The 21,795-nt window shown below is 33.9% G+C and overlaps 1 protein-coding gene across 2 annotated transcripts in view; it reads left to right on the forward strand.

Annotated features, from left to right (window-relative positions):
• LOC108009651 (uncharacterized) overlaps window positions 1–21,795 on the forward strand; it is a 72,689-nt gene that overhangs the window by 1,556 nt on the left and 49,338 nt on the right. The window contains exon 2 of one of the 2 annotated variants that reach the window (XM_017074165.4): window positions 3,916–4,299. The gene's annotated coding sequence lies outside the window, so the exon portion shown is untranslated. Of the gene's footprint in view, window positions 1–3,915; window positions 4,300–16,838; window positions 17,419–21,795 lie in introns of those variants that run through there. The other variant, XM_017074167.4, reaches the window with a different exon arrangement.

The raw sequence follows: 21,795 nt of genomic DNA on the forward strand, positions 1-21,795 counted from the left end.
TCAAATTGATGATAAATTGCAAATTGCGACCATAAAATCCCCCGAGAGAGTTATTGAAAATTTCACGGAAAAGGTCGTAAGGTAGCAATGAAAAAAGGTATAGCATTTCATATTTATGTTATTTCTGGCAAACATTTCATAAATATTAAGAAAGCAAGGGATATAGAAATACACCTGCAGCTGTTGATAAATAAATGTATCTTTCCTTTTAGTGAAACGTATTTGGTAAAAATGTTTTAGGGTCTGCCCTCCAAAAATTGAAAGTGAATTTAATACCATTATGGGTTTTAGTAGTGTTGACTTTATTTTGCACTTTGATCTTATATTGGTTTGAACTTATTTATTTTAATAATTTTATAAGAATGGTTATAATCGTTTTGAATGCGTTTTTATATTTTTAAGTATTTGGAAATTTATTAACTAATTATTCTATATTTTAATTCTTAATTTAAGTTTTTGTAAAAACTTAAGAGTTAAGCCCTACCCTTAAAATCATTAAAATCCTTATCAAGTTCACTCTGAAGTTTTCTGTGATTTTTGTGAATAACAATATGTACTTAAAGCTTTTATCATGTAATAAAAGTGGTTTATTAAATATATAAAAATGTTAGATAGTTAAACAAAGAGGGTTGCTCAATAAACTACTTCCCCATGTTTCAGAACTTTAATCATACAATAAAAGTGGCTTAATAAAGACATAAAAATATTTGATGAGATTAGATGCTAAAAAGGGGGGTTGATTGGGGATTTAAAGAGTGGAGAAGTCACTACCTCCCCCTATTCAGAACTTTGATCTAACACTCCATTGCTGCATGAAAAGTTGCAGTGAAAGCTTTTTAGTGTCAGATTCGCGTACTTCAATTAGGGCCAACAAAAAATTAGTCTGTTGTCAGTTAGCGAATGAGTGGGCCAATTGCGATGTTCTGGCTCAATTAAACGACACCGACTGCAGTTGGTCCTTTGTTGTGGGGAATGTGCAGGGCACATTCAGTGGGTTTTTTTTGGGGATAAGAATGGCGACATCTTCGACTGGCACATGCCCGTATGCAAATTGCCCCATAATCTCCACTGAGCGCTGGGCATTGAGTCGTCCGTCGCCTATTGATTATCAGTTTTGCATACTAATATGCCCGAGTCGGCAGTGCATTGAAATCGAGCTCAATAAAGTGACAAGCTCTGTGTTCCACTGTTTGTTTCGCCCCATCTCTGTCGCTCTCAGTTGCCGTCTCTTTCGCTCGTTCGCCATGGCAGCTGCCACAGGGGGTTCCCCTCCTTTCAATGTGTGCGATGTGTCGGGGCTTAAGTAGCTTTGAGTGTGTGTGTGTGTGTGTGTGTGGTTCCTAGCATTTCTGTTTTTCGCCTTTCTTGGTTTTCGATTTTCATCACGGCCTTTCCACGAAAAGTTGTTTTTCCCGTCGGTTCTGCTCTTTGTTGGCCTTTTTTTGTACCCTCATCGCGGGTATTACCATTTTAAGATAAATAGATATTTACATATATCTAAAAAATATGTTAAATGTATTAGGATTTTTTTTAAATACCACTCCTTATGCTGACACTTTTAATATAAATACAACCTTAAGGTGGTTTTTAAAGGAATGGAAATAACTATTAACATCTTGAAAACATTTTTTTTAGTTCTAAACAATTTTTTTTAATTTAAACCTCAAAGTGAAGTTTTTTCTTCCCCAAAATTCTCTGGGACTTTACAATTACTGTAAAATGTCATTCTAGGTGCCTAAAAGTATGCAGCATTGTATTTAAAGCTCAGAAGTACAATGAATTCATTCAGATAGACGACAATCCTTTATTCACTGCATACTTTTAGACACCTAAAACTATTTTTGAATGTGAAAACCTAAGATATTTGTGTGTCACCTCTGAATAACAGTTATTTTCGACTGTTTTTTAACAAAATATGTTAAACAGTTTTAGATCTTTTCAGGAATGATCATATTTATTTCAGTAAAAAAAGTAACTGTTATTTTTGGTCCCTAATAATAGTTACTCATAACTAGAAAAATTGGTTAAAAATTCTTTAGACTCTTGGAAATATTATTTCCCAAGAAGCTCTTTTGTGACCCAAATGTTGCCTTGAACCCTTCTTAACTTTGATTTGCTTTAATCAATTTTAAGGGACTTAAGTCGTATGGCCTAATAAATTCGTAGAAAAGTTACCAAGAAACGGTATTTAAAGCTTCGTTCCAAATGTTTAGCCTTTATTTTTAGTTTGTTTGAGAAGTGCCAACGTCGTCGTCAACGTCGCCATTGTTTTTCCTCCTGCTCTATCACTCCGTAGTCCTCTTTTTGAGGGCGGAAATGGGTGTGGGGTTCCAGGCGGCTTCTATCACATTACGTATACGCATTTAGTTCCAATTTTTGCCCCTCTTTCCATGGGTTTTGTTTTTATTTTTATCGGTTTGCGTGCCTCAGTGTGTTACTGTGTTTGCATTGCCATTGGCGGCCTTTTCTTTTTTGTCTGTATTTTGCTTCCGCTTTTCCTCGACTGTTTTCCACTCGCTTGTGTATTTCCGCTGAAGTCATAATGGGAAACAGCTGATAATACACGCCCCGTCCCACAGCTCCCTTATCGAGGCCTTTTCCCAAAGGAGTACAAATAGGAGGCGGGGCTGCCGTAAAAGAGTTCTGGTAATGGGCGTGTTTTTTGGGCCTTATATGGCACATCTTCTGTTTATATGGGGCCTGCTCTTGTTCCGACTGCTGTAACATTAATTTGCCTTTAAATCAGATGATGGTATGCTTACATGATGGTATATACTTAAACTAAATCAAAATTATTAAGCTTAAGTCGGCAGTTATTAGATAGTTTAAAAATCATGCGGTATTTCGTTTAGAATATTTATTTAACTGTGGATCTCTTTATTAAGGTTTGGAAATAAATACCTATAGTTAAAAAAATCGTTTGTAATTAGATATCTTTCAATTTGGTATGCAATCAAGTCAAATTATTACATTGTTTGACAAACATTTCAATATTTATCTTAAAAACAATATTTCACTCTAATCCCTAACCCATTTAATGGCAGTATATTGTACATGTTCTTTCTGATTCAGGAAAATCCCAGTAATATCTATCCCGCACTTGCTGGACAATCCGGCCTAAACAATCAATCATACCTCAACCCATAACATTCTACTAAAACATAGAACAACGCTACAAAATCACATCGATGGATATCGATGGGCGGACTCTGGGCAGCTGTCAGTTGGCATTAAAAGTTGTTTGAGTTGCGAATTATAATTGCATTTGGTCATTTTTATGTTGAGTAGGGGAACCAGTGCCCCAAAAGGCCGAAGAATCCGGGGGAGATGTGAGTGATTTATGTTTGGAAGAACGCATGGCACACAGGGCGTATGATAAATGTCCGCAACAAGCTAAATTTGTTAAGGATGGAAATGAAATTACAGAAGGGCTCAAAGCAAACACAAAAGCAAACAAAAGCGGACACGCATAGACACGTGAAAAAATCTTAAGAAATTTGTTATAAAGACTGAATCACTTAAGGAGAAAATGTAAATCTTTATATATTAAATTAGCAAAAGTTCAAAAAGAAAGTTTAACTGGTAATATTAGAATTTATCATTTTTTAAAAACCTCTATAAATGTAAAAAAAAAATTAAAAGGGTTTAATTTAAAAAATTTTAAATTCTAATTCTGTAGTCCATTGAAATATGACAAAAAAAAGTTATAAATTAACTTATTTGATTGTTTATTTCGATACTAACCCATTATTTTTATTCGTGTAAGTACACACGCATCTGCAATATTAATGATGCTGCTGCTTATGTAAATTGAAAGCAAAAAGGAAGCCGCAGAGCAACATTATCATCATATCATCATCATCACCATCTGCATCATCATCAACTATAAAACTGTTTTTATTCTACCATTTTCAGCGGAATCAGAGCCTCAGAATAGAAAGCAAGGCAAACAAACGATATGCGTATAGGCCAGGCCAAAAAGGACAAGATAACAAATCCCCCAGCAGCACTTAAGGCATAAATCTCAAACTCAATCAACCATTTTGGAAGCCGTGAAAGAGAGGGCAACAGGGCCGCTAGACAGAGACAAACGATCCCAGTGGCTGGCCGCCTTTCATCTGGATATTGGGACACAGAATAGGGATCAGGATCATAAATTGGAACAGGGATACGGACAGGAGCACCCCCATCAGCATCATCATCATCCTGCATGTCGATTTCAACTGAAATTGCGACCGCAGCCAAGGACAAACAAACTCACATCGAAGGAGAAAGCTTTCAAGGACACAAAATGGCCAGGTGAGTCGACTTTGACTTCCTCAAAAGTGTATTTTGCCGGTAATTTATACATTCGCTTGCCTGCCAAAATGTATTTCCAGTTGAATGCAAACGAAAGCGAAGAAAGAAATTCGCATTTATCATTGGTTAGTCGAAATAAATGACATTGGGGTGGCCGACATTTTTGGGTGGCTTTTTCGTTAAATAATAAAAGTGAAATTGCTTTCAATTGCTTTTCGTTGTTGGAGCACATGTAACCGGCGAGGGAAAATACCCAGCTGTCCGCCAGGGATTTAAAATGCTGGGTTACCATAGGATTTAATATAGAATCCATTTAATGGCTTACTATTTAAAGGACTTTCCAAGCTCCTAAAATTAGCCAGGAAACGTTTAATGGTGAAACAAATCGGAGCAAAGAACAAGTTTTAAGACCATTGAAATGACTGCTTTGCAAAAATTCCTTGTGCTTTTTCAGTTCATTTATTTCTAACCAACACAAAATATTTGAGAACTTCAAAATGACTTCAAAATTGTTATAGATTAACATATTCTTAAAATTTTCCTTTAGAAAAATAGAAAACTTTAAAACTATTTTTGTATTTAGTTTATAGTACGTTTAAAAATACAACGTTTTTAAGGATAGCCTTAGGCGTAATATCTTCTATATCATCAAAGACAAGCTTCATAGGGTATTGTTAAAATATTGACTTATTACATTTTATCAATTTTAATAGCTAAAGTGCTTCGCCGCAACATAAACTGTTACTATGTTATTCATTTCTGACCATTTTGAAATCTGTTTGGTATACTATACTGGTAATTTCGAAATTAATTTATATTCCTTAGGAGGCAATAACCAAAACCGCAAGCCGATTCAGACCAAGGCTTTGAATAATTTGCTTGCAAATATTGAGAATTGCAACACTCCAATTTCTCAATTGATGACAAGGGCTTTGCGGTTTCTTTCCCTGCAAATTTGTAAATGAAGTGAGTTTAAGAGGATGATCGAAGCTGTAATTTTCCTTTGTCTCGAGTTTGGTAGTATTTCGTTATTAATTGTAGGGATTCACAAGAAGTAAACTGATCAAAGAGGTGCGCACTAAGATAACTCTAAGATGTGACTCCAAACAGCTTTAAAGAAGATTTAAGGATCAAAATAAATACTTTTCAACTCCATATCTTCTATACTGTCCACAGTTTTATGAATTTTCTATTAGTTTTTAGCTTTTGATGCCTTTATTGTCGTGTATTTTTACATCAAAGTTTGGTAGTACTGGTCGTGGCCATTGCAAATTTAAGAAAATCCGCAGGACATGATGTCCTTGCTGCTAGGACGCAGCTGCCAATGATGGCTAATAGTTGGCAATGGGCCTGGCCATAAGTTTTACGACTGCTAATGTAGCATCCTAGTTTCTAACCAAGTGGTGAGCCTAATGACGGTCCTTCGACAGTTGGTCGTTCGCAGTTAGCGGAGCTTCACTGCCGGCACTTAAGGGCGATTTGATGTTGGTCCCAGGCCTTGTTGTTTCTGAATTACCACCCCTTTTCTACGGCTTCTACAGTGACAAAAAACGCATACAACCTTTCCTATAAATTTAAAATTGGATCCACTAAAAACTATAGACGTGGTTTTTTAAACCAAACAAATCCTTAAGCAGTTGTTTTGTTAATTATCTTATTATTATAAAACATTATATTTTAATTTTTAAATAATTTTTGATCACATTTCTTAACTTGAACTTTCCATTTTATTTGCATCGCTTGTTCATATACTTATAATATTTTATTTTATCATTTGGATAATGCTTAATAATTAAGCTATATTTTTTAATGATATTTAGACACTGCTATTAACATTTTACATTATTTTAGAAAATATTTAGTTAGGACTTAAGCAAACCATTTTGTTAGTAAAATGTATATTGTTTCAGACCGATATGTTCCATTTTAGAGGTATGAAATTTTCTGACATAATAATGATGTTTTTAGTTCAAAGGCTAGTTTAAGCCAAAAGCGGATTTTAAAAATTTATCGAATATCGTTTTCCTAGTGCATAAGGACCTCTTTATCGCCGCTCCAACGACTTTCTGTGTGCAGCGGGAAAACAATGGAAAAATTTCAAACGGATATGGATACATTTCCGGCGCGTGCTAAGTACGCACCAGCGAAAAGACAATGAGAAATTGTTTGTCATTAATTTAATTTCACTAAGGAAGACGTGCACACAGTACACATGCATTAAAAAGGCGTCTCGGTTTTAAATTTCATTCGCTCCACCCATCAACATGGGAGTGTTTTGTCTGTTGTCCTCGTCCTTCGACCGTAAAAAAAGGAGCAAAAGCAAATAATTTGAGGAGGTGGACAAAAGTCGCACGAAGAGTGGGGTGGTAATACAACAAAGTTATACAAATGATCCTGTCGGGAAGGCAAAATCGAGGGAGAAACCATATCTGAATGATTTTAATGGAGGCTGTTAGTCAGCCATGAAATATGTGATAGATAACCGCGGATTTTATTTAGATCCCATAAATTAATTTAACAATATATTGGGTGTTATTTTTATTTTATCCATTATATCTTGGTTTTTATATAAAAGTATTGACTTATGTTGATATCACATTGATGGAACATAGTTATAAATATAACTCATACGCCACGTGGCAAATGAAAATAAACCACACTGCGTATGCGTGATAAACTTGATACTTTTCAATAATAATGTTCAAACAATGAAAATCTATATTTATTTTTATATTTTCCCAGAACAGCATTATAGATTTATCATATAATTCCAAATGACACATCTAAATCAACTGAAATTAGATTTATATATGAAATGAAAGACAACCTCTAAACAAAGGGATATAAATAGCTATGTCATTCCTCGCTGATGTTATAAAACATTGCAGTTACTCTCTTAATTCCTCCATCAAATCGTGATATTTATTGGGTGGGGTTGGGTGTGGAAAAGCCACAGGTGAACGGGGACTGAAAGGAAACTGACGCCATCATCTCATGTGTTCCTGGTCGGATTTTGATTGGCCATTGCACAACAACATGGCTAATCTTCCTTATGGCCCCTGATCCCCAACCTTTCTGCTTTCCCCCGGCCTTACCCCCTGCTTTCACCCGGTTTTACCCCTACTTTCCCCCTGCTTTTCACCTGCGTGCGAATTGCGTCAGAGCCAAGATTAATGGGTTTTCATGTAAGGTTTCCATTACGTTTTCATTTGTTCACTTTTGTCATTGAATCGGTTTTGTTTCAGTTTTTACTTCACTTGCTCCGCTTTTTTCTCGGTTTTAGCTCATTTTTTGAGCTGTCATTTGGATTATGCAAACACATGGAACGCTTTTAGATTCGGGGTGTCTATATCAGTTGGAGTTTCATTTCATTCGACGGCTTAGAAAATATCATAAAATCATAAAATGGGGGCTTAAAACAGATAAGCTTCATGGAAATGCTAAAAAAAAAGTTAGAATAGAGTAATAGAGACGAAGTATTTTTAAAAAGGTTTCATTTTTATTGTCATTAAAAAATATTAGGCGAAAAAGAATACGTAAATGATCTAAAAAATTAGTTTTAAAGACATGTAGGTTTCAAAAAAATTTTTAAAAATGAGCTAGAGTAGAGTAAGGCTAACTAAATGTTATAAAATGGTTTATTAGCAATACAAGAGAACTCTAACCATAACAAATTCGTACACACATGTACCCAAAGAATAAAATGCCTGATGAAAAAGAAGCCCAGAAAATATAACGAAAATTCAGCAAGTAAAAGTCCTAACTAAGGCAATCAGAAGACGTAGAAAGCAATCCACCTAAAGTAAAATCAGACCGAAAACACTTTAAGCTAGAACTGAAGTTTAATTATTTATTTGGGAGATACTTTAAGCGCATTGGATGCTTTCATTTTGCAGTTCAGTAAAGTGAAAATTATTTTCCCTTGATTGGATTTGAAATTCGAGTCGAATGCGATTTGCTGGCCAACAGAAGAAAGGAGGCAATCGTTCGACCGTAAATATTTCGGGTGAAATTTCTACCATTTGACCTTGTTCTTGTGTGTATACATACATAACTTTATACGTACGAATGTGTGGGTATTTTTGGCAGTGTGAGTGTGATTTTGCGGATTTCAGCTGTCGCTTTGATTAGGCCTTCTGCAGGAACGTGGCCCAATCCTTTTCGCTCGGCTTGACTTCAGTTGACGTTAAATTTGCCGCATATCCTTGCAGGTTCATTAGGAGAGTCCTGCCTGTACAGCCCCCCCCCCCCTCTCTCTCTCCCCCCTTTTAGCCCACTTTATGCATAGCGAAAATTGTGTTTTGGTATTTTGGTAGCAATGTCATTTGGCCTGTGTTGGCCATTTTCATGGTGGCTCTTATGTCATGACCAACAACAATTAACGTTTATGTCGCCGGGGGTATTTCCTTTTGCTTTTTTCCCCCTTTTTTTGCAAGGGTTGTTGCGTCGCACCTTCAAAAGAGAAATGAGCCAGAGAAATTTAGAGAAAACGAGAGAAAAAAAACGGGGTGCCAGCGAAGCCTTAGCAAAGTTTTTATTCAACTTTTTCAGCAGCAAATGAAGCAAAAGTTTTTAAGGCAAACTTAAATGAGCAAGGACACAATAATCCCTTGGCTCGCCCAGCTTCAAATGAGCCATCAAAGGAAAGTTAAGGCCAAGTCGGCCCTTTTTGGCCTCGATTGCCAGTTTGGCCTCCAGAGACAACAGACCATAAAGTCCGACTTCAATGCCATGCCCCACAAAAGCTGAATTATTTCCTTTGAATAAATATTATGATATAAGAAAGGTTTATTATGTCATTCTTAAGTAACTTCAAGGAATTTAATACTAACGATTTAAAAATAATTTAGCCCATAAAGTTAAAAATTCATAACAACTAATGTTTATCTTGGCGTATATAAAGAAAGTCTTAATTATATTTTTAATATACCTATTAAAAACATTTTTTATTGAGTACTATATTTGCTTATTTTTTATTATCGAAGAAAACTTGATACATTTTTTATAAAGTTTTCTTTAAAAATATAAATTTATGATAAAAATTTGTTTTACTAAAATATATGTTATTTTAAAAAATACAAAATATTTAGTATAATTTATATAAGTATTCCTCATAGATTTGTATAAACTTTTATTTTCTAAGGTAGACATTAAGAACATTGTAAAATTTAGTTCTGTTTCGTAAAGGTTTCCTTAAAAGTATATATTCATGATTTAAGTTGAACAAAAATGTTACACATCAAATTAAATTTTTTTAAATATACATTATGTTTTATATACTTATTTATTATATTTTTGTAAGTAAGTAAGACATTAAAAACACATCAAGTATCATAAGACCCTAATTGTAACTAACCATATTAGGGTTGTCATGAATTTTTAATAGAAACCCAGTAAGTTAGTCAAAAAGCAAGCTAGTATCATACGATCTTAATTGCATTTCGTATTATAAATCATATCTTTTGTCCAATTAAGCTATTGGTTTCCTTTGGTGTTAATAACAAATCAGCAAAGTGCAGCCAACTGATCGTGAAGGTGTTGGCATCTGAAAGCTTTACAAATCTATTAATGATCGCCCAGCATTAACAGGCGCTTAAAGGTGGCCCCATTAAAAGCAATTAATGGGTGAAATAATTGCAAACAATTAAAATCGCTGGCCAACACTTGACCGGATTATTGAGGCAAAAGCGTTAAGATGAGAGACGGAGCGTATAACTTTAAGTGGCCTCTTGGCAGCGATTGCCACCCACTTTACCAGCCATATTGAGCTCGGAAAAGCGGTGGAAAGTCTGTCCTTGCATACAAAACAACTCATTATAAGGCAAAACAAATTGTGGCAAACATTTCAGAACGTAATTTCTCCAGATTCCAATCGTTTTTCCGCAGTCCTGGCAACCTTTCTTGCCAAGGAAAATGCGAGAGTCGGGGGGATGTTATTTGTCTTGAGCTTTGCGGCGACATTTTATCAAGCTTAGGTGCGCGCGGGTCCAGTCGGAAAAGCTGGGGAAATACAGCTAGCTTTCCCAGCCATTTGAGTTATTTAAACTGCGCTTGCGGTTAAATTAACGCGATTTATATGAATTTATCGTTGCCCGGACCAACGGATTTTCCCCCTGGTTTTTATACCCTTGCAGAGGGTATTTTCATTTCAGTAAGAAGTTTGCAACACAGTGAAGGAGACTTTTTTGACTCCATAAAGTAGCTATATAAATTCTTGATCAGGTTCACTAGGCAAGTTAATCTATCCATGTCCGTATGTCCGTCCGTTTGTCCGTCTGTTTGTCCGTCTGTTTGTCCGTCTGTTTGTCCGTCTGTCCGTTTCTACCCAAACTAGGTTTTCAGTTTTAAAACTAACGCAATGAAACCTTTCCAAATGCCCTATTACTATTGCAGGAAAGCTATATCCTACAGATCTCTAAGGAATAAAGGTAAAATAAAAAAAAAACGATCGGACAACTAACGACAAAATAATAGGAAAATAATTATAGCTTCGTAATCATATTAACTTCTACTCTGGTATACCAATTATTTTTATTATTTCAGAATTAAGAATAAAATTTGATGAGAATCGGACTAATATATCATGTCGCTGCCATATAAAGAATCCCAATATTAATGTCAAAATAATACAAAAACAAATTATTTTTCGATTTCGGCGAAACATATGTGCTAGCAAATAAAAATGTAACGTTGTCTTATCACAGATATATGATTATATTTTTATTTTCTAAATATCGGAAGGGTCTGTATATACCTTGCTCCCATAGGAACCATCTGCAAGGGTATATAAACTTCGGCTTGCCAAAGTTAGCTTCCTATCTTGTTTTTCCTTGTCTTAGTTAACTTGTTTCCCTCTGTCGAGCTGAGCGCACATTTTTTGGGCTTTGTTTGTCTCTGCTCGGGTCCAAAAATGAATATTTCCACGGCAGTTTTCGGGGGCGTGTGGAAATCTTTTTGGGATTTGCATGCTCCCAGCGTGATTTCTGGCTTTATTGCCGTGGCAGTCGACCCCGTAAAACCCGCTCCATATTTTTTCCTTGGCCTTTTTTTAAAGGCAATCGATTTATTGTTTTTTCCTTGTTTTTTACGTTGCGCGCGTGACGAGCGCAGACTTTGTTACGTGTTATTACACGTTATTGATCTCCGCCCACCGCCCACCGCCCACTCTATTTACTTTATTTTCGAACCCTTTGACACACACAAAGTTGCGACTAATGTGTGTACTTTAATAACTGCGGTATTAGTTTATGAATTTTTTATCCGTGACGCATGTGAAAAATTGAATTAGGACACATAAATAATGTAAATTAAAAATGCCCATTAGCATAATGCAAATAACACTAATTTTTTGACAGATAAATTCTAAACTACGTTTATTTGTAAATAAATTTATTCATTAGCAATGACAGGTGAATTTTCAAATTTCTACATTTAATGAAATAAAAAAAAAACAAAAAATTTATAATTTGTCAACAGATAGGTAACAAATTGGACATTTTCTAATTGATAAAATAACAAAACTTAAAATTCAAAGATATATGTATTTATTGACATTGGGAAATAAATGTATAAAAATTAATAGGAATTAATAATTAATAACAATATTCAATAATTTTAATTAATTTAGTATCTGTTTATAAATAAATAAATAAATAAAGTATCTGTTTATATTTATAAGGAAAAGTTGAATAATGTAAGCAAACAACAATTATAATTTTTAAGAAAATATATTAATATCAATACCTATATTATCCGTTTTAAAAATTTGTTTGCTTTAAAAAGTTTCCGTTAATTATTTTAAAAACACAACACTTTTATTGTATGTTATGTTTATATTGCGCTGAATTTATTTATTAGCTATGATGTTTTAATGTTCCTTTTTAAGTAGCATCGTACAAATGATTAACGTTTATAAACAGTTTAAATTGTGTCCAATCAAAAAAAAAAATAAAAATTCAAAATTAATAAATCATGTTGACCATCCAGTAAAAATATATCATTATTAAAGCAATAGTTTAGTGTTTTTCTGACCTTAAACAAATCGCCTTCCAACCATAAAGCTGCAGACAAATGGAGTAATAATTAGGGACACACATGCACTTCTGCTCGATAATTCCCTCCGGAGGGCATTAATTTTCCCATTTTTAGGTCATTATCCATATTGAATTACGTTGGTTGCATGATAAATCAATGCCAGAGATTCTGGTTCAATTTTAGATATCAAATACATTTGTACAGCTGCAGCGAACAACAATTTATGTGCTTTTTGTTCTGCTTTGCTAGCTGGCTTAAAGTTTTAAGACCGTGCAGCAGGGCGTATGCGCAATAATTGGATTCGCAGAACAGATGAATGATTCATTGGGCGGTCAAGATGGTATTTAAACGACAGAACCCTTGCTCGACAGCCTGTTTGCTGAGCCCTCCAAAGGCAGGCAGCTGGAATCGCTCGGAAGATAAACACGGGGCCCAGAGCCCCGAGTTCTAAGCGCCGCAGCATCTTTCAATGGCAACGGCTGCAATCAGCAGGCACTGCCCCGACCTCTTTGTCAGAGATAAACAGAGTCCTTGCGGAGGAAAATGGGATCTGGTGGGGATCTCTAGAAGCTGGCCCAACAAAATGCACTTCGAGAAAATCGAAAGATTTAGGTAGAAAGTGGATAGATACTCCCAAAATGCAGGAAAAATTATTATAAAACCTGAAGTTAGCTTAGAAATATTTATCTACTGGTATTTTAACTACGTTTACTATTTTATAAGATTGTGTTTAATAGGGATTATAAATTTAAACTATTTTAAACCTAAATGTTTTGTTAATATAATCTTAATCAGATCTATTTATATCAAGAAAAGACTAAAGTTTAAAAAGTACATTTTTAAAAGTATATGAAATATATTTATTTTATTACAATAGATGCCTTCTTTGCGTAAGTATATTTGGTCACACTTAAAGTTCCAAAAGTATAGAGTAGTAGGTATATTTCCTATCAACACAATAAGTTTCTTTTTTGTTTTAATATATTTTTTGAATAAAAACTATACTTGTTAACATACGGTCACTATTAAAATGTATGTTTCTTGTTAAATTATAATTATAAATTAATTAAGAAAGTCAGTCTAAAAAAATATAGTTTGTTGTAGGAAAAATGAATCCTACAATAATTTGCATATTAAATTTGAAAGCGTAAAAACTAATAAATTGTACATTTGCAAAATTAACTTACCTATAGCTTATATAATGAATAAATTTATAAGCCTTTTGTGCTTTTCGAAAAAAAACATAGGATTTTTAAATTGCTTACAATTTTTCTGATATATTGTTCCGCTTTCTCTCAGTGTGCGCCTTGGGCAGTAATCAGAAATGAAAAAGTGAAACAACAGAGAGGCTGGGATTGCCGGGGAAATGAAGTGCGGAGTGTTGGGGGATTGGGTGTCCATCAGACGTGTCCATCATTCGGTGAATGCCGGGGATTAGTTGTGTTGATGGGATAGCCGATGTCCCACGTCCAGTGTCCGATGACCAGGAGCGGGTCCTTTCCTTTGTCGTCCCATGTCCTTTGATTGCTAGTCTGCTTACAAGCTGCTCAGGTGCCTCCGATGAAAGAACCCAGGATGACTTAAAGTCCTAAGTTTATGGAAAATCTGAAAAGGGATTACACTGGCCGAGGGTCAATTACCAAAAATAGCAAGGCCAGGCTTTAGGGATGCTCCTAAAAATAACATGCTTTAATTTAAAGACACAAACTTGGATAATCAAGTAATTTTGTAATTTGCTTAGGACATGAGAACTTTTGAAGTACTGCATTCCGCTTATGTTATAACATTTTTTTAAAGATTACAAAATTATGGTTTACGATTTGTTTTAAAATGATAAAATGTTTTGGAGTTATAATAGCGTTTTTTTTTAAACCTTTGATGAAAGTTCCTTTGTCAAAAGTCATAAAATTTAATTACAAGAATGAAGACCACAATATTTAAACCTACCATCTTAAGAATAAAAGCCAACCAGTTTTATTGTGTTGTTCTTAGCAAGAAACAAATTACTTTTTTACTACTTTCACCAACGCTTTTTGAACTCTAGTACTTTTTGGAGAAGTAGAGAAGTGGCGGACGTTTTGCCATATGATCCTACTGCTCCACCGGAAGTTAGGATGCACTGAATCCTTCCCCATTTTCCCCGATTTTCCAACCGTTTGTCACTTATCGCGCCCCGCGAATTTCTGGTACTCATTATGAAGCCGGCGACTCGTTTGCCTGCGAATAATGAAGGGGGTACATCATTATCGCATCTCACTTCCCGCTTCTGCTGTCATCATCATCAAAAACAAGGGGACCCAGTGGAACCACCCTTCACCACCCATTTTTCACCCATTTTTCAACCCACAACCCCCCTTTTCCACCCAAAATCCTGTGGCAAGTGTTGATGTTGTTGTTATTCCGCTTGACTTCGAATTTCGGGGGGAGAAATGCGGGGAAATATGAAAGTAAAAAGCTGAAATGGGGGTCTGTAATCAACGGGCGGGTAGCGAATGAAAGTTGACAGGAACAAACAGTCGGCACTGGGTTTTCCCTCATCCTCCTGTCATTTCCATTTTCCCCATCCGCTTTTCACGGTCCCATCGGACATTTCTTCAATTTTATTGCTGCAATTTGCTGGGAGGACCGCTCTGGATGAAGACATTGTTTCGATTCCCAGACTGTGATTTTTAATGCACTGAGAGAAATAAATAAATAACTGTTTGGGTATTCAAAAAATAAGCAAATGTGTCTTACCATCTGGAACCAAAAGAATATCAAGTTATGAACATTTAAGATTAAATTATTTTATTTTTTTAGTGCTACCAAAGATTGTATATTTAACTGTTCTATATGGTTCTAAAAGTTTGTTTATAAACAGATGTTGATGCTAAAAATGTACTTTTAGATTAACATGGGGACTAGTAGATTCCGCACAATTTTTTTTAATGATATTTGATAATCAGAATAGAATTAGAATATTAATAAATACATTTACATCTAAATAAGTTATAAAAAAAGTATTTTCTCTAGGTATATCTATTTCTTTAATTTGATCAAAATTGTGTTAAAATTCGATTGTAGCTAAACAAATCATTTAAATATATTTTAAACGAAATAGTACTTTATTCATATTGTTCTCTGTGTATTTCCAACCATTCAGTTATCTTTCATTTGCCAAACGCAACATGAAAAGGGTCCAATTTATGCTCGGTCTTGGGTTTTGCCTTTTTTAACTCGGTTTCTGCTTCTGGTTTCTTGTTTTGAGTAATTAAATTCCTAGCCTTGTTAATACCCTGAATAATCACCGACAAAATAAAGCAGTCGAAGGACTGTTCGAGGCATAACCAAATTTACAGTCGACTGCACTTAATGACCACTTAATGAGTTTCACAGAAAGATCTGCGGACTTGAAAGGCAAACTCAGGAAAAACCTTTTAAAAGCGTCTTGCAATTTTAATAACTCTAACTAAAGCTGTCCGCCAGGATTTTTATCTAAATGTACTTTGCTAAAGAAGGCATACAAAATAAATGTCCTTTTTTTGGTTAAATGATTTAATGATATAGTATCATATCAAATGTTTAAAAGTACTCATTAATTAAAGTAAGTTCATTCCAAAACTTTAAAGGTTGATAATACTGCATTGCTTTAATGTATTTTTTTTATATCCTGGTTTCCTGATATTCTCGTTTTACATTTCCAATTAATATTCCGTTAGGCTTAAATATCAATTATAAGTTTTTTTTGTTCCCGCTTAAATTGGGCACTCAACTAATTAATTTTTCTGGCCTACTTTACTGCTGTTCCTTTGCAGGGCTATAATTAATTTGCATGTGCAACACATTGTGGCCTTGATATATCGATTTTCATAAAATGGGTTACAAATAAAACAAATTGATAAATAAACATACAACATTTTAAAATTTAATCCATTCTTACCATTTATAAACAGCATAATTATAATTGACGAACAATAAAATGAAGACATTTTTTTTAGTTTAATTCATAAATACCGAAAAAATGTATTTAATGCCTTTTTAACTTCCTATAAAACTAACAATAAAAAAATACTAAAACTAAAAATTGAAAAATGTGAGAAAAGTAAAATAAATTTATTATTTTTAAGATTAGTCTTAAAAAATAGCATTAAAAATATGCAGTTCAATATATAGGCTTAATTAACACAAAAATTAAGATTTTTAAAATCTACCAGGTTTTTGAAAAAAGATAATTTAGAAGACGACTTTTAAGAGGCACTGTCTCACACAGCAGATCATTTTTGAAAAAAGAATTTACTTTTGCCCGCCATTAGTCATGAAAACAAGGCAAAGAAAGTAAAATTGTTTACACAATAAATCAAGACAAAATTAGAAATATTCGACTAAAAATAGATATTTTCGAATTTGTTTTTGCCTTTTTCAAACAGCTGTTTCGAACTGCAGTGTGACCGCACGCTATTTACGCCCAAAATGCCGCTGAGCAGCGATCAAAGGCCACACTGCGCCGACGCTCTCGCTCTCACCTGCACTCATTTCCAATTGGGAGAGCGGGCGAAGCAGTCGGGAAAGCAGCAAAGCGCGTGTAAACAGCAGGGAAATCGAATTCGCATTTGTGCCTTGTTTTTCTTGGCCAACGTAGCCAAAACCAAGAAAACGTACAACTTTGGTCAGAAATTCGCAGTGCAGCGGAAAACCTGCAGAATGCAGAATAAAGCTGGTGGATAAACACACCGACTGATGTGTGTGTGCTTGTGCGTACACTTGTGAGTGCCTCTCGCGTCTTCGTGTGTGTGTGTGTGCGTTTGGCGTTTGAAAAAGAAATATTGCTCAATGGCCCAAAAAAAAAATACGAAAAAATTGGGTAAAGAAAATCAAACAGCCGAGAAAATGAGCAGATGAAAAACAACTGCAGGCACAGGAAAACAATTTCCCAAAACGTGAAAAGTGCGGTGAAAGTGCAGCGAAAGCCAGTGAAAAGCCAATGCAAATAAATGCTGTTTTGAGTTTTTATTTTTGTGAAAGTCTTGTGCTCTTTCTCCCACCTCTTTTCCCCTCCCTCATTGCACGCTCTTCGTATAAATAAGGAAAAAACCACGAAAAAGAGAGGTGAGTTTTTCCCCAAATTAGAGTACCAAAATGTCGTCATTGTTAACTTTATATTTATTTGTGTTTTTATGTTTTATTATTATTTTTTTCGGCTCTTTTTTTCCTTTTTTTTTGGGTAAAACGAGACAGCAATAAAAATCTCAGGGCGTTGCGAAATTTGTTTCTTCTTTTTTATTTTGCTTCTTATTTGCTTTTATTTTCTCAATGGCCGCCTTGTATTTGTATTTCCAGCTGTGTGGGTGAGAGTGAGAGCGCGAGTGTGGTGAGCGCGAGCGGAGAGAGAGAGCGCATCAGCTGTGTTGTTTTATTTATCACGTTACTTCCAAAAAAGAGGAAAACAAACAACACGAAGGAATCAAAATTGCTGGAAATACGTTTTTAAAGGCCTTGCAGGCCGCTAATTGATTCCCGCCGCCTTTCAAGTCTGTTAGCATTAGCAGCCGAAAACGTTTCTCAGCCACTCGAATATTCGCCAAAAAGTCGTAAACAATTCACTGTTTTCAAACAAATCGACGGCTGCTCTCTAACGCCCCCGCCCCCTCGCTCCCTCTTTCACTCACTTTGAGGCATTGCCAGGTGTAAAAAATTTAGTACGTAGCTTAAACTTGTTTAAATATTAAGATTAAAAAAAAATTTCTCAAAATTGAATCTAATAATAACAAAATGTTACAAAAAATTAGTAACAAATATAATGGTTTTTTCTAAAAACATACAAAATATTAAGTCATATATTTATTGTTTTTATAATTAAAATTATAATTTTAATAAAATTTTTAGTATCAAGAATTTTTAGCATATAAAAAAAGTAGGTCAAAACAAAAAAGTGGTTTTCGGGGATGTTGTGTATTTTTTATCAACTGCTAAATCAAAAGTGTGTTTAAAAAAAAATCTCTTTTTTTTTCTGACGCTACTGTTTTTTTACTTGATTTAAAATTTTACCAAAACCAAAATTAATTATTAACAAAAAACAAAATAAAATATTATAAAAATTTCATTTTATTTTTTTTTTACTCTAATTATATTTCGTTTAAACTTAAAAACAAATGTTTGGGACTAAAAGTCTTTAACGTGGTCTTAGCAAATCAAACATGTTGTTTTCTGGAATTAGGTTTATTTCTGGGTGTAGAAAATAATATTAAGTAATTTTCAACTCTTATAATTGTTACATGATTTTAATATTCTTTCAACTAAAATTCATAAAACATTCATACATATATTCCACTTGTTTTGGCGATTTTCACCTACTTGGCCTGTTGACATTGAATGGTTTGTGTGTCAAACACAAACTGGCTGTAATGTTTGTTTATTTATGCACTCTATCAGGGCTGGCAAAGTGCAATAAATTCACTTGAACTCGCCCGAGAAAAGCCATCACCCCACTTGATCTGTGTGCGTTTTCTGTATTTAATTCGTTAATCAATTGGTGCCTATAAGGCTATAATTAAGTATAAAAATAAATGTTTCTGATGCTTGTTGAGTGCAGTAGCTCAGAACTGTTAAATGTGTAGTTCGTTTGAATCATCGATTTTAATGGATTTTTCATAGAATCCCCATGGGGTTTTCGGGGATTCCTTTACAAAATTTGTATTATGCCTTGTTATGTTGTTATGGTATTGTTATTTTAATTTGTCTAAATTTCGGAGAATTATATCCAATTACTGGAACAAACACTTTGGCGAAAAGGTTTCGAGAAGATTTCTGACTAAAACTGGTTTCTGAACCATGCGTTCTCCATCATAATTAATTGGCAAGTCTAGTCTGATTGTCCGTCCGATTTTCCGATCGTCCATATGAACACCTTGATCGAAATCGGAGACTGTTTAATCATAGTCATTGAACTTGTAATAATTGTACGAGACTTAAACGTAAAGTGGGTTCTTTTTTGTAACCAAAGTGGTTTTTAGTTTTACTATTAATGACATACAGTTAGTATACATTTTAACCTAGTCTTAAATTAGTTATTTTTCATTTAAAAAGGTAGAAAAGTTATGGACAATAAATTATAAGCTATTTAAAGAATTATTTCAAATTATATATCATTAAATATTGTAACGTTAATAAAAATCATATGAAATTTATTGATTATACTAACTACAAGTATTTAAAAAGTACTAGGTCTAGTTGAAACTAGAGCAATCTTTACATAATAATAATAACAATTTGTAATATCTAAACATTAAAACGTAACACTCTATTTGAATAATAATATAACTAACTTAAAACTAACATTTCTTTTTTACTATATTGAAGGTTTTGAAATTCGTAAGCTCTAATCATTAAGAGGTAATACTCTATTTGACTTTCCAGACGTTGATATTATATTATTATTATTCCATGTTATAAAGCCAAAAATCAGGCCTCCTACAAAAACTTGTTGGATCTGTTTATAAATAGAACCTCTAGCTAAACGACTGAAACTCGTGCCAATTAGTTTTATATTTATTCAAATCGATGCCTAAGCTCTTCGTTATAGAATACCTTTTCATTGATTGATGGGCCAGACGGATTTGGCGATCACACCTCCACGCGTGCGACACAATCCAAATGAAAACAGGCTCAACCAAAACCAAACAAACCAAACTGGCTATTAACAATATTATCGCTGTCAGACAGAATTTACATTTGATGCCGCCCGAAGGCATAGTAAATTTGCTTATCTAATCGGCACAGCCCAACGCAACCAGAACCCCAAAACTCATATAGCCCAGCCCAAAGTCGTAAAGTTTCTAAAGATTAAACCTAACGCCACACCGCGAATATAACTCTCTATATATATAGTATTATTTTTGGTGAATCACATGTTCAGTACTACTCGTTTTAGTACTTTTACCTTTCAATTGCGCTTTGAGCAACCGCATTAACAGGAGTATTCTATTTTTTATTTGTCTTGCTAACTAAGTGACTGAAAGTCACGACCTGCCATAATATTGGTTAAACCCCACTTGATCCCCCGTATCGTTCGATTTTTGCACTGGAACGTGCCCAGCGTAGGGCCATTAATCAGCTAACAAAAGTGTTTACCTCAACCAGAACAACAGCAGTCGCCATATGTGGTCGAAATAGATCTATTTATAGTTGAAAAACTGGATATGTTTAAAAGAGACAACTAATTAAAGAAAAAACCACTTAAAGTTTTAAAGCTATAAACTAATAAAGTATTATAATGATTTTCTTATTAGTAGCGTGGTTTCCCTTTCTTCTATAAACTAATTTTAAATTCCATGACCTAAAACATGTTTGCCAATATCACAAAGTATCAAATACTTCTCATAAAATTGTATTTCAATTCGTAGTTGTTATTCAAATTAAAGCTCAATTTGGAATAAATCAGATGATCTTAATTATGGAAATATTCAAACCAAATTAGTTATGTAATTGGTGGGAATATGTTTGTTAGTGCTTGTTAAATTTTATGTCAGTGAATTCACCAGTAAATTCATAGAGATATGCATCTGAGGGAATTTATTCATAGACAAGATTAGAACTGCTTTTAACAACTATCCTAACCATGTTCATGTATTTTTTTTGTCTTAGTTTAATGAGATATTAGGATATTTTGTTCAATATTGAAATATACATATAACTAAACAATATAAACAACGGCATATTTTATTTTAGTGATAACAGACTACCATAATAAACTGTTTCATGGTAAACGCCCCCAATACAATTGAATTCTTTCATATTGTGGCGATCTTTGGTCTTGGATCTCAGTTCCCCAGTATCTTCTTCTTTTTTTTTTCTTTCTGGATCCGCAATATCGATACGAAACGTGAACAGTCTATTAGCATATTTGAATGCACTTATACCAAATTAACAACAGTTTTGTTTTTGTCTGATATTGGTTTGTTTATATCGTTATCTTTGCTATAAGGTCTCTGTCTAAGGTCAGTTTAGAGCTATAAAATCGTATTCGATATGCTTCCGAATAAAACAAACAAATTTTCTATGGAAATTTTGTTGTGGAAATTTACAAACGAATTTATGAAATTAATTTGGTTAGGGTTAATTTGGCGAGGGTTAATTATAATATCTTTTTATTATATTTTGATTTTTTTATTTTACTAAAGATTAAAGATAAAACGAATTACGTTAAAATCAAAGCTAATATAACAATTAATTTTTGTTATACTTGCGATTTATATTTATTTAATTCAAACATAAAATAAATGTCTTTATATGCATGTAATTTGGAATAGATAAGAACAATGTACTTAACCTGTTTTGAGACCTTACTTCACCCATATTGATGGTAATATTATACATTTTTAACCAGCTAATGATATTGCATTCTTGTTGACGCACAGGGGAGTTTAAATTGAGGTGTTAAGCCCTACTTGACACATCATAAAGTCTTCAGGCGGTTAGGGAAAACTC

The sequence above is a fragment of the Drosophila suzukii genome, chromosome 2R (assembly GCF_043229965.1).
Source record: "Drosophila suzukii chromosome 2R, CBGP_Dsuzu_IsoJpt1.0, whole genome shotgun sequence".
Classification (NCBI taxonomy): Eukaryota; Metazoa; Arthropoda; class Insecta; order Diptera; family Drosophilidae; genus Drosophila; species Drosophila suzukii.